This window comes from Amblyomma mixtum, chromosome 6 (genome assembly GCF_055824585.1).
Source record: "Amblyomma mixtum isolate Tamu chromosome 6, ASM5582458v1, whole genome shotgun sequence".
In the NCBI taxonomy this organism is placed as follows: domain Eukaryota; kingdom Metazoa; phylum Arthropoda; class Arachnida; order Ixodida; family Ixodidae; genus Amblyomma; species Amblyomma mixtum.
Genome location: NC_143017.1, coordinates 28272395 through 28283786, shown reverse-complemented (window position 1 = coordinate 28283786; position 11392 = coordinate 28272395).

Genomic DNA, 11392 nt, shown 5'->3' with positions numbered 1-11392 from the left:
TTGTAGATAGGGACTACCTTGGCGAGCTTCAAAATATCAGGATAGATGTACTTGATGGCAGGCTACCATTTCTTTTGTTACTGTCTGAAGCCTCCCTGCTAAACGTCTGTTAGAATCTTGTAATCCAAACTAGTTAGGGAGATGGACCCGCAAGATGTAACAAGCCGAAGACTTTCCGCCCTTAGTCTCAGGGAAGAGAACTGCATGCGATGAACAGTATGACGGCGGCGGCGCCTTAAACTCGTATGCTCACTGAAGACTAAACTTTCGTTATAGTATCTGCAAACATTATTTTATATCACTGTTCAGTCAGCGCATGTCGTCTAGAAAAGCTTCGTTGAATTTATCTTAGTCACCCTGATGAAATGCAAGCCGCGTCTGGTAATGGCAAAAAAGCACACACGATTGCCGTCGTCATCAGTGACCACAACGCCGTTTCGCTCTATCTCATCTTTGTGATTCCGCCCGGCATGGGACTTTCCGTGCGAAATAATTTCTAGTCCCATTACGAAAATGCGAAGGGCGGGTGTGTGCACGCATGTGTACTCGCAGATGATGCAAAAAAAACACCGAGGGCATATTAGGGTGACGTCATCAAGCGGTCATATGGCGCTCGCAACAAGCCGAGTACCGCTACTTCAGAAAATCCTATACTTGTTATTGTCGTTGATACGACTGAAAGAATTATGAAAAGGAAATTTCACGAGCCTGCCTACTGGCTCGAGCTGAGCCACAACCGCTGCGTCCGTCTAAATATACTCACAACTGGCCAGCCTCTGAGTGGCGCCAGTTTTCCCAACATTCGCACCAAAATTTTGAAGCAATCGTTTCCGTAGAGCGCTCACGGCGGTGTCATTGGATTTCTCGTTCAATATAGCTTGCATGTGCTAGTCAGGTTGGAGGCTAGCTGTCGACAGATTCGAACTGACGTCATGTGCACCTTCAAATGTGTGGCTTCCCAGACTTTCGTATCAAAATTGTGATGCAACTGTTCGTCATACAGCGTTTCGGGTGGTGCCATACGCGCGTCTGTGTGTGTGTCTGTGTAGTGCGTGCGCGTGTGTGCGTGTGTACGGGTAGGTGGTGTCATATATCGCGCCACCGGAAAGGGCGCAGACAGTGGAGCCAACTGCCTGCGCCACAGAAGGCCTTCACATTCCCACACGTAAACAGTTTAAGTACCTCTACCGAAATTTTTCTTTTTCATTCCTAAACCTCGCTTGTTGGGCGCCTCCCCCGCCATCAGCGTATCCACTCGCGCAAGCACCTATGCTCCCTGATAAGAATCTTCGACAGATTGCAATTTTCATTTTACTTTCCGAACGTCGTCTATGAAAACACCAAGCACTTTGTACTGCTGCGCTATTAACTCTTGCAGAGTAGACCGCAGTGCTGCCTCATTGATTTCTTCTAATGAAACCCGGTCTGTCAAATGATTTCATTTTATTTCCCTGCTTGCTGAGTCCCATTGTTGTCCGAATATATACCTATTCTTTTGTCTGACCTCGACTATTCGTTGCGTCGCAGCTTGCAAGAAGTCACCGTCATCACGGAGTTTGTAATTGAATTTCTCTAAATCCCATCGACCCCTTTGCGTTGCTCCTTATTTCTATTCATCATTTCATTAGGCCGTGGTCAGCAAAACGTAATTCCAGAACTGCGTAACTGTGAAATACTGGTATTAATCAAGCACTAAGAAAATCTCATCCAAGTGTGCTTTGCTGATACCCTAGAAGTAAGTATACTTAACAGCATTTCCAGACTGCAGACATTAAGTCATGTCATCTAATCCGGCTTCACTAAGTAGCACCGACAACAAATCGGTACTCCTGTATCTTAAACTTGTTACTGCTTTTGTCGCATGAACTAAGCACGCACTTGAAATCCCTAAATATAATTAGGAACTTTTCAGGGACACGGTACTGGTGAACAGAGGCAAAAAGCCGGTCCTCTCGTCCGTGGAGCTTGGCACGTATACACAGATCACCTCGTGTTCACTGTGATGAAAAACACAATCACAAACCACATATCTTCTCGTTGGGCTTCATGTAATACTTTGTGCCTCAAGACCAGGCAACGTTTTAGCAAAAAGGACACATACATCTTATGCAACGATAGCGAGCCTGACAGCATCGTAACACCTCCCGGTGAAACACAGCACCATGCTCTCGGTCTGCTCCACCCTTCGGCTTTGCCTCCTGTACAGCTAGTATGACGGTGTCGCTGTTTGTTAGCCAACGCTGCCGCAAGCAGCCTTGACGTCCTTGTCACTGGCAACATCACGAGCACGCGTGGTAGCGGGGCCGCTGCCTGTTGAAAGCTGGCGCTGCTCATTGCTGGTTTCTGACTCTTCAGCGACGCAGAGCGTGTCACTGGTATAGGCTTGTTCGGAGTTTAGTGCTGTCCACCACTGCTGACGAAACGCTTACTGCAGGCTGGCTCAGATTATATGCGGTTTGCATCCTTCTCATCCGTATTCGATATAAGCAATCCGTTGGTTTCTGCACCACCTCGGGGGCTACTGACCCGAAAGACGCGGGTTCGATCCCGGCCGCGGGGGTCGCATTTCGATGGAGGCGATATGCTACAGGCACGTGCACTGTGCGATGCCAGGGCACGTTAACTAACCCCAGGTGGTCGAAATTTCCGGAGCCCTTCACTACGGCGTCCCTCATAGCCTGAGCCACTTTGGGTCATTAAACCCTCACAAACCAACCCTTTGATTGCTGCTTAAGGACATGCGAGGTCATCGGTCCCCTTTGCCGCGTCTTTAGCCTCTGTCGCATCTATTAGGTGCTCCACAGCATCCTCCTTTGCGACTGGCATTGTCACCGCGGCGTAAGCACGGATCCACTCGGCGTCGACGTGGTCAAACCGCCTACAGACTGAGAAATTCGGTACCTTGTAATAGCGTCGAATGTGGCCTGTGCCGTGACAGGACAAGCATTGCATCGGACGGCCAGGCGTGACAACTAGGGTCAGTTCTCTAGCGACCCGTATTTCGAGCGGCAAGTCGTCAACATTCATGCCGCTCTTGAACTTTAATAAAGCTGTCCTCGTAGCGTACCCTTTGTCAGTAGCATCATCCTCGACTGACCTCTACGATATTCGCGAAGGCCGCGAAAGCTGTTCGCACGCCTTCATCTGCTGCTCTATGCTAGAGCCACTGAAGCCTAAGTCTCACCGGATGGTCCTGGGGTTAGATGATGGCGCAGGAACTTCCCTTCACCTGCAGTTTCTTGAGAGCGAGGAGCCGCCCTGTAGCCTCTGGCCCGTTCAAGGGGACTTATGCTTGGTTGTCCAGTAGGCTCCGAGGGCCGCAACATCCTCCAGCAAACCAGTTGGAATGAGACCGTCCATTGTTATCAGAACGATGCGTCCGGTAAACAGCTGAGGTAAAATAAACTCATAATCATTGTCCGCACTCTCAGGAAACCTACTTCCGCGGCTGTCAGAGCCTCCACTAGAGCCCATGATCACAAAATCCGAACAGAGCGATTACCGGAAGTACACATCTCACCCATCGCCGCAGGCTCTCACGCTGTGCTATAACGGTTGTTGGTGTGGTTGTTGTTGTCCTTGCATGTTGCTGTCACAGAGGGATAAATGGTAAATGGCGCGTACCTACTGCGGGAAATTGGCGAAGACACAGGCGGCGACTGACAGATGCTAAAAAGATGTTTTAAAAAATACAGATTGGGAGGTTAAGAACAAATCGCTTGCTGTAAGATGGGTGACTGAAATTTTGAAAAGGGCTACATGAGCAGTTTTGTATAGTTTGATTACGGATGAATTTTGTGCATCAGCAGCCAAAAATTGAATTTCAGAAAGATTTCAAAATGGGAGCTGTTCCGTGTCTAAAAGGAAGCTTTGCATGAAGGAGCGCACATTCCTGTAGCTGTGCCAAAGTGTTGAAGCACCAAAGGAAAGAATGACCCCAGGAGACAAACAGCGCCATGCGACCAAGCAGCGTCATACGGCCGTTTGATGACGTCACCCTATTTTCTTTCCTCTTGCCATCGCGGATTTTCTGTAGGATTCGCGAATACACATACACACGCGCCGCCGGCTTTTGTAGCAATGGGACTAGCAACGCATTCTTATACTAAGAAATGACCTCTCGGTTCGGGTTCAGCACATAACAAGCACAAGGGGGAGATCACCAGACCAGCTGTATGGAGGTCGAAGTTTTGAGGTATGCGACAAGTAGACGTGCGAAGGAAACCTCAAGCATGCAGGATCGCCTTTTTTCTGCTGCACCAGGGGAACCAAAGATGGTAGTGGTCGGGAGAGGAAGTAAGCACTAAAGCTTCAGATTCTTTCAGTAGCATATACCTAGAAATCTGGCTGCTGTAATGTATGCGCATGGCGGGAGGAGGGTAACGACTGGGCCTTGAAGAGATATCTTCAGCAAAGTATCTGTTACCTCATTTAAATAGATTGCTCTTTGCCAAAGCACCCAAACTAACCCTAATAAACACGCCCGGCGCTGGAACCAAAAATTTGATAAGAGGAGTGCCTGGGCTTCCGTAGGCACGGTTAAAGAGGAATATTGTGATAACGAATCCGTCATAACTATCGCAGAAGAAAAGAAGCTGTGTAACTTCTTCACATTCAGGACCACTCCTAAATATTCAGCCAAATAAATGAGTGTGTAGTCGGGAACGCGCAGTGAGAATGATCAATCGAGGGACAGAGAAATTTTCTTCACGCTGTGAGGAGTTCATCACAATGACAAGATAAGAGCAGGAGAACATCAAGTAATCTTCTAATAAACTGTTGAGCGAACAGAAGGGCAATAGTTTTGCATTGTCTGAAAAGATGTCGTCAAAGACAATCTGAATATATGTATCTGAGTGATACATGCATTCGAAGAAGAGACAGAAGTAGCGCCTGCGCTAGAAGAGGAAGAAGTTAGTTGGCTCTCTCGCGCGCGCTCGAACCACTAGGGGACCGCCGCAGGTTTTTCGTCTCTGCGCGGGTGTTCTTTTTGGCGTTGCACGCTACAGTTTGGTGGAGCAGTGCTGGGTACGCTTCCCGACCTGCAAACTCCGTACAGCGTCACTACGGACCTCACACCGGTTCACCAGCGACCCAGCCGCCGTCTCCGCGGAGAGTCGCCTGAATTTGGGCCCCTTCCCCCGCCAACAAGGACGACGCAGCCTCGACCGCCGAGTCCAACTGACATGGCCACTGACACCAGGACCCAGCCGCCGATCCAGCCTCTACCGTCGAGTCCAACTGCCATGGCCGCTGACACCAGGCCCCTGGCGCCGATCCTTTGCCACCCACCGCGAACACCGCCATCTTTTCACGGTGACGTGTTCGAAGACGCTGAGGACTGGCTGGAGACGTTCGAGCGGGTCGCACGCTACAACGGCTGGTGCGACGAGCGCAAGCTGAATAACGTCTACTTTGCCCTGGAAGAGTCTGCTCGGACGTGGTTTGAAAACCACGAGGCTACACTTCCCACCTGGGAGACGTTTTGCCGGAGTCTCCTGGCTACGTTCCCCAACGCTGACCGCCGGGAGAAGGCCGAAGCTGCGCTGCACTCCCGAAATCAGCGCACGAACGAAAGCGTGCGCATGTACACCGAAGACATGACCCGTCTTTTCAAGCGCGCCGACCCCAACATGACAGAGGAGAAGAAGCTGCGCCATCTCATGCGTGGGGTTAAGCAGGAGCTGTTCGCGGGCCTCGTGCGCAGTCCACCCCGCACGGTGGCGGAATTTCTAACCGAGGCGACCACGATGGAGACGACGCTGCAACAACGGGCCCGCCAGTACAACCGCGACATCAACTGCATGGTGCCCGAAGGCTTTTCGTCGTGTCTCGGCGGCAGTGCAGACACCTTGCGTGAACTAATTCGCTCCGTTGTCCGGGAGGAACTGCAACGGATCCATCTGCCTCAGGTTGCACCTGCGCCGCTGGCAGCGCTGTCCGAAGTTGTCAGGGACGAGGTGCGACAGGCTGCGCAGGCACCTCCTGTCCCCGAAGCGCCATCCCGGTTCGATGACCGACCCACGTACGCATCTGTTGTACGTCGCACGACAGGCTACGGTCCCATTACCCCAACGCCTGGCGTGAGCAACATCGGCACATGTCACGCAAGCGTGCCTGGCTACGGTGTGACCCCGTCGACCTCCGTGAGTAACATCACCACGTATTCTGCAACCGCATCTGCTACAGCTGGGCCACGCCCTCGCAAGTCGGATTTGTGGCGTACACCGGACCGCAGGCCTCTCTGCTACCACTGTGGGGAGCCTGGTCACCTCTACCGCGCCTGTCCGTACCGCCAAGTGGACCTTCGCGGTTTCCATCCCGACGCACCCTGCCCTCAGAACGGCGAACGACCGCATGAGATTGCACAGCATCTCTGGGCACGCCAGAACCCTGCCTACTCTGGAAGGCGCGAGTCCCGTTCCCCTTCGCCTCTCCGTTATCGCTCTTCCAGCCCTGGCCGCCAGAGTAGCTCTGCTGGCCGTCGCTCGCCGAGTCCGCGTCAGGAAAACTAACACCAGCGACCTCTGGAGGCAAGGCCGCTGACGTCGGGACGTGTCAAGATCCTCCATCGCGGAACCCTCGAGCCGACGATACCCGGACAGAGAGAGGCAGCGACAGTATCAGATACACTGCATCCGATTTGCGTGTGACAATTGATGGCACTGACATTACCGCGCTGCTCGATACCGGTGCTGATTACTCTGTTATGAGCCGTGCCTTCGCTGGAGAACTTAAGAAGGTTCTGACACCGTGGACGGGGACCCCCATTCGCACCGCTGGTGGCCACCTAATTTCCCCTGTGGGCAAGTGCACGGCTAGAGTTGGGATTAGTGGTTTTACGTACGTTGGTGAATTTGTCGTACTCCCCGAGTGTTCCAGAGACTTGATTCTGGGGATCGACTTCCTGCAGTCGAACGGCGCTGTGATTGACTTTCAGGAGGCACGTGTCACGTTCTCGACCAAACAGGCCGTGGCGCGCTTTGACTCCCGCGATCCCTGCAGCAACGCTCTGCGCATTGTCGAGAACGACGTCACGGTGCCGCCGCGGTGCAGTGTTCTGGTGCTCGTGCGGAACGACCTCTTCCATGACTACGAGGGCCTAGCGGACAGCCATAGTCCACTGCTGCTTAAGCGGGGACTTGCCGTTGCAAGAGGTCTCGTCCAACTACGTGACGGCCGCACCCACGTCCTCCTGACTAACTTTGCCAACGAATATCAGCACCTGGCCAAAGGCATGGCTATTGCCTTCCTCCACGACGTTGCTGAGGTTCCAGGTTTGTGCACCGTGGGAGGACCCTCTCCGGAGTATGCTGGCCCACATCACGTTCTTCAGTCAGTCAGAATAAATCCTGCCTTGCCGTCGGTTCAGAGGGATCTTCTGTCGGCCCTCTTGGCAGAATTTGCGGACTGTTTCGCTACGTGCTCGAAGGTCGGCCGAACTCCACTCGCCAAGCATCGTATCATCACTGACGACACTACGCGACCCGTCTGCCAGCGCCCATATCGTGTTTCCCCGGTGGCGAGAGAGCCAACTAACTTCTTCCTCTTCTAGCGCAGGCGCTACTTCTGTCTCTTCTTCGAATGCATGTATCAATATGTAGAGTTGGCGCAAACCGGATATCCGAAATGCACACGTTTAAGGGATAATGGTTACACTGCACAAACCGAATCTGTGAAGTATATAAGCAAGACCAACTTTCATTGAAAAATGTCCCACGCTGACGAAGATCAAATCTGTGGCATGAAGATGGGAATCGCACAATTTTATGAATGATTGGACAGTTAAGAGCAGAAATCTGTATGACAGTGATGAAATCCTTGATTCTACGTGCAAAGCAGAATTATCCACAAATTTTGGCAGGCCCTATATAGAGACGCAACACATTTTTCTCCAAGAGAAGAAGGAGCGAAATTTATAAGCAGTGCTCCAGAAAACAAGATACAGCCGAACTCGGACACAGTGCCGACATACATTCTATAAACCATTAGAAGAGAGTGCCTTCTCATGCCGGAACAGATGTTGCTCAGCCTGCGCAGCGTGAAAACCAATCGCATTCCTTTCACAGTGACCTGGTTTATGTGAGCCTGCCGGGAAAGTGAAGCGCCGTGTGTAACCTCGAGGTGTACAGTGCTCTAAACTTAAAGAATGGCATGGTGTCGATAAACAATGGAGATACTGACCGGATGAGATAGCAGGAAAACCAATAAAGCGCTTAATTCACATTGAGAGAGAGGTTAATTGCCTAACCATTGGTTCAGTACATTTAGGTAAGACTGCAATGACTGGTACAGACAGTATACGTCATTCTCTGAGGTAGAAAAGGTGATGTCATCTGTATATACATAGGTTATCAACTGTGATAAGTAAGATGTTGAAAAGAACCAGAGAGAGAACGGCGCATTGATACACTGTTCTTAAATGTCGATATATGCCAGAGAAAACACCATTCTGGAAAAAATAAACTTCTCTGTCAGCCAGAAATGCAGAAATCCATGCCACAAGGCAGCTTTTTAGTTCGACACCCTGTAACCTTTGCAACAGAGTCCATTCCACAACGCTGTCTCTAGCTTTGCACATATCCACAGTAACAAGCGCAGCGTATTGCTTTCGGTTACGAACTATTTGTATGCGGCTCTCGAGGTGGGTGTGAGAGCGCACCGTATAAGCACCCTGGCCTCATAACTATTTTGCATGGATTGAATGACTCATTGTCTGAAATTATTGGCATAATTCGGTCATGAAACGCCCTCTCAATTAACTTTACTAAATTCCAAGTCAAAGAAAATGATTTTATACTGTCTGAAACACCGCTTCTACCTTGTTTTTTAAGCAAAGAGACAACCTTCGCTAGACGCCACTCATATCGAATACATAGACCTTTACGAGATTGACTTGCAAGCGCCAGTCAGTCGTCGGGAGATTCCTCCAACAAAATTTTAGCCATAGTAGAGGTGACCCCTTCGGGACCAGGGGCCGCAGCAGGAAGGCGGAGCAGAATGTGTGATAGCTCAATGTGGGTGACCTTCTCGAGATCGTGCAATGCGCTGACCATACTGGGAGGCAAAGGAAGAAGAGCTGCAAATCGATGCTCTAGACGCCTGCGTATCTCTTGGAAAGATTTAGCAATTTCAGCTGGAGTCTGAACTAGGGAGACTGTGTTTAGGGTGGCTGGAATCATTTTCCTCGTCTTTAAGAAACTGAATGAAGTTCACCGATTCATGTCCAACATTCTCGGGCAAAAGTATTGAAAACTGGAAAACTGTAGGATACTTTTACGGAGATATTGAAGGTAATGGTCAATTCCTCTTATATGCAGCAACATATTTCTTTTAAAGTGTTGTCATCTGTCGCATCGACTGTAATAAAAAACAAATGCGGAACGCGTTTGACGACAGCAAAAACTTTAATACAGAAAAAGTCAAGACAGACATCGGGTGATCTGTGGGTATATTGGCTGTTATAGTGAAATCTTACATTATATGAAAAATTGAGTTCCTCAACGCCCGCTCAAAAATGATTTTGTTCAGAATTGCTGGGTATGATCTGATTTATAAAGTCGCCGTGTCGAATACCACACTCTTCCACTCGAGGTCTGTTAGAAAAGTATCCGACCTTTGGCCGAAGAAAAAAAACTGGCATAACTGGAGCGTTGGAAGCCTAATCACCTTCAAAGTAGTCTCCTTGGGACTCCACACACTTCTCCCAGCGGTGCTGCCATTGTTGGAAGTATTCCGAAAAGGCCTTTTTCGGAATGGAGTTTAGCTCAGCTGTCGTTGCAGCCATAATGTCCTCTCTTGTCTGAAATCGCGCTCCTTTCAATGTTCTCTTGACTTTGGGAAACAGCCAGGAGTCGCAGGGGGCCATATCACGAGATTTAGGAGTCTGTTGAACTACAGTAGTCTGGTTTTTCGCGAAAAAAGTCTGAATCAAGTGCGAGGAATGTGCAGGAGCATTGTCGTGATGGATGCACCAATTTCCTGTTGACCTCAAATCCGGTCTCTTGCGCCGTACAGCACCACGTAGGCGACGGAGGATGCCCCTATAGTATTCTTTTGTCATTGTTTGACTTTGTAGGGTGCGTACTCGTGGTGTGCCACACAGAGGGAGTCAAAGAAAGCTGTCAGCATCACTTTGACATTGCTGCGCACTTGGCGGGCCTTCTTTTGTCTCGGTGACATGAAATGCTTCACAGTGACGACTGGGATTTGGTTTCCGGGTCGTTCCCGTACACTCAAGATTCGTCACCAGCGATTATGGTGTTTATGAAGTCGGGGTCACTGTTTGTGGAATCTAGCATGTCCTGCGAGACTTCAACACGCAGCTGCTTTTGCTCCGCCGTGAGCAGCTTCGGCACGAATTTCGCCGCAACTCTCTCCATGGCCAAATCTTCGGGAATAATGGAATGTGCAGAAAAATTGCTGATGTCCACCTCTTCCACAGTTTCTCGGATAGTCACACGACGGTCCCGCATCACCACACCGTTCACTTCGGCAATGACCTGGTCATTTCGGCATGTTGATGGCCGACCAGAGCGTGGCTCGCTCTCCGCCGATGTGCGGCCATCTTTAAATCAATTGAACCACTGTTTAATTTGTGTGCTTCTCATAGCATCTTCACCGAAAGCCGCTCTGAATATTCCGAACAGTTTCCACTCGGTTGTCATCCGGTTTCTGGCAAAATTTGATGCAGTAGCGCCGCTCCTGTTGCTCCGCCATTTTCCTTGTAATAAAAAACCGACGAGAGCACTGCGCACTGCCTCACTCAAACGCTGCGTCCCAGCGACTGACGCTATCGACAGGCCGGAAAATATTCGTACATGCGCACGAAGCTTCAACGTCGGCTGGTGCAAGCGCGCTTGTTGCATATCCATCAAGTGTTCGCAAAAAAAATAAAGTCGGATACTTTTCTAACAGACCTCGTATGGTGCGTTTAAGTGTAGCAGCAAGGAACTGATAACCATCCAGCTTTTGGGGTACTGATTGTGTGGAACTTTCTTTCAGGCTACTTTCCGGCGCCTGTAATCTCGTATGTGCTCCTCATTTTTCCGAAGACATGGGGGTATGCCTTCATTTCCCTGAACGAAGTGACTTCTTTCGAGCTCAATCCAACAATGAGGAAAATGGACCACTTACTCCTCATCATCTGAACTACACAAAGCTTGAAGATCTAATTTGAGCGCAATTTTAAAAACTTATAAAGCTGCGCCGTTGGCCGTTGAGAACTGGTGCGCAACCTGGAAACTTCTCGGGAGGTGATCGCTATCCGTGCACAGTCAACAGACGTCCAAGATGAAACGCTTATCCTGGGGAAGAAAATGTAAGGTCTTATGCGGAGCGACACAGACCTCGGACAGATCTGGGGAGGTCTGAATTTAGGCAGTTGAGTTGG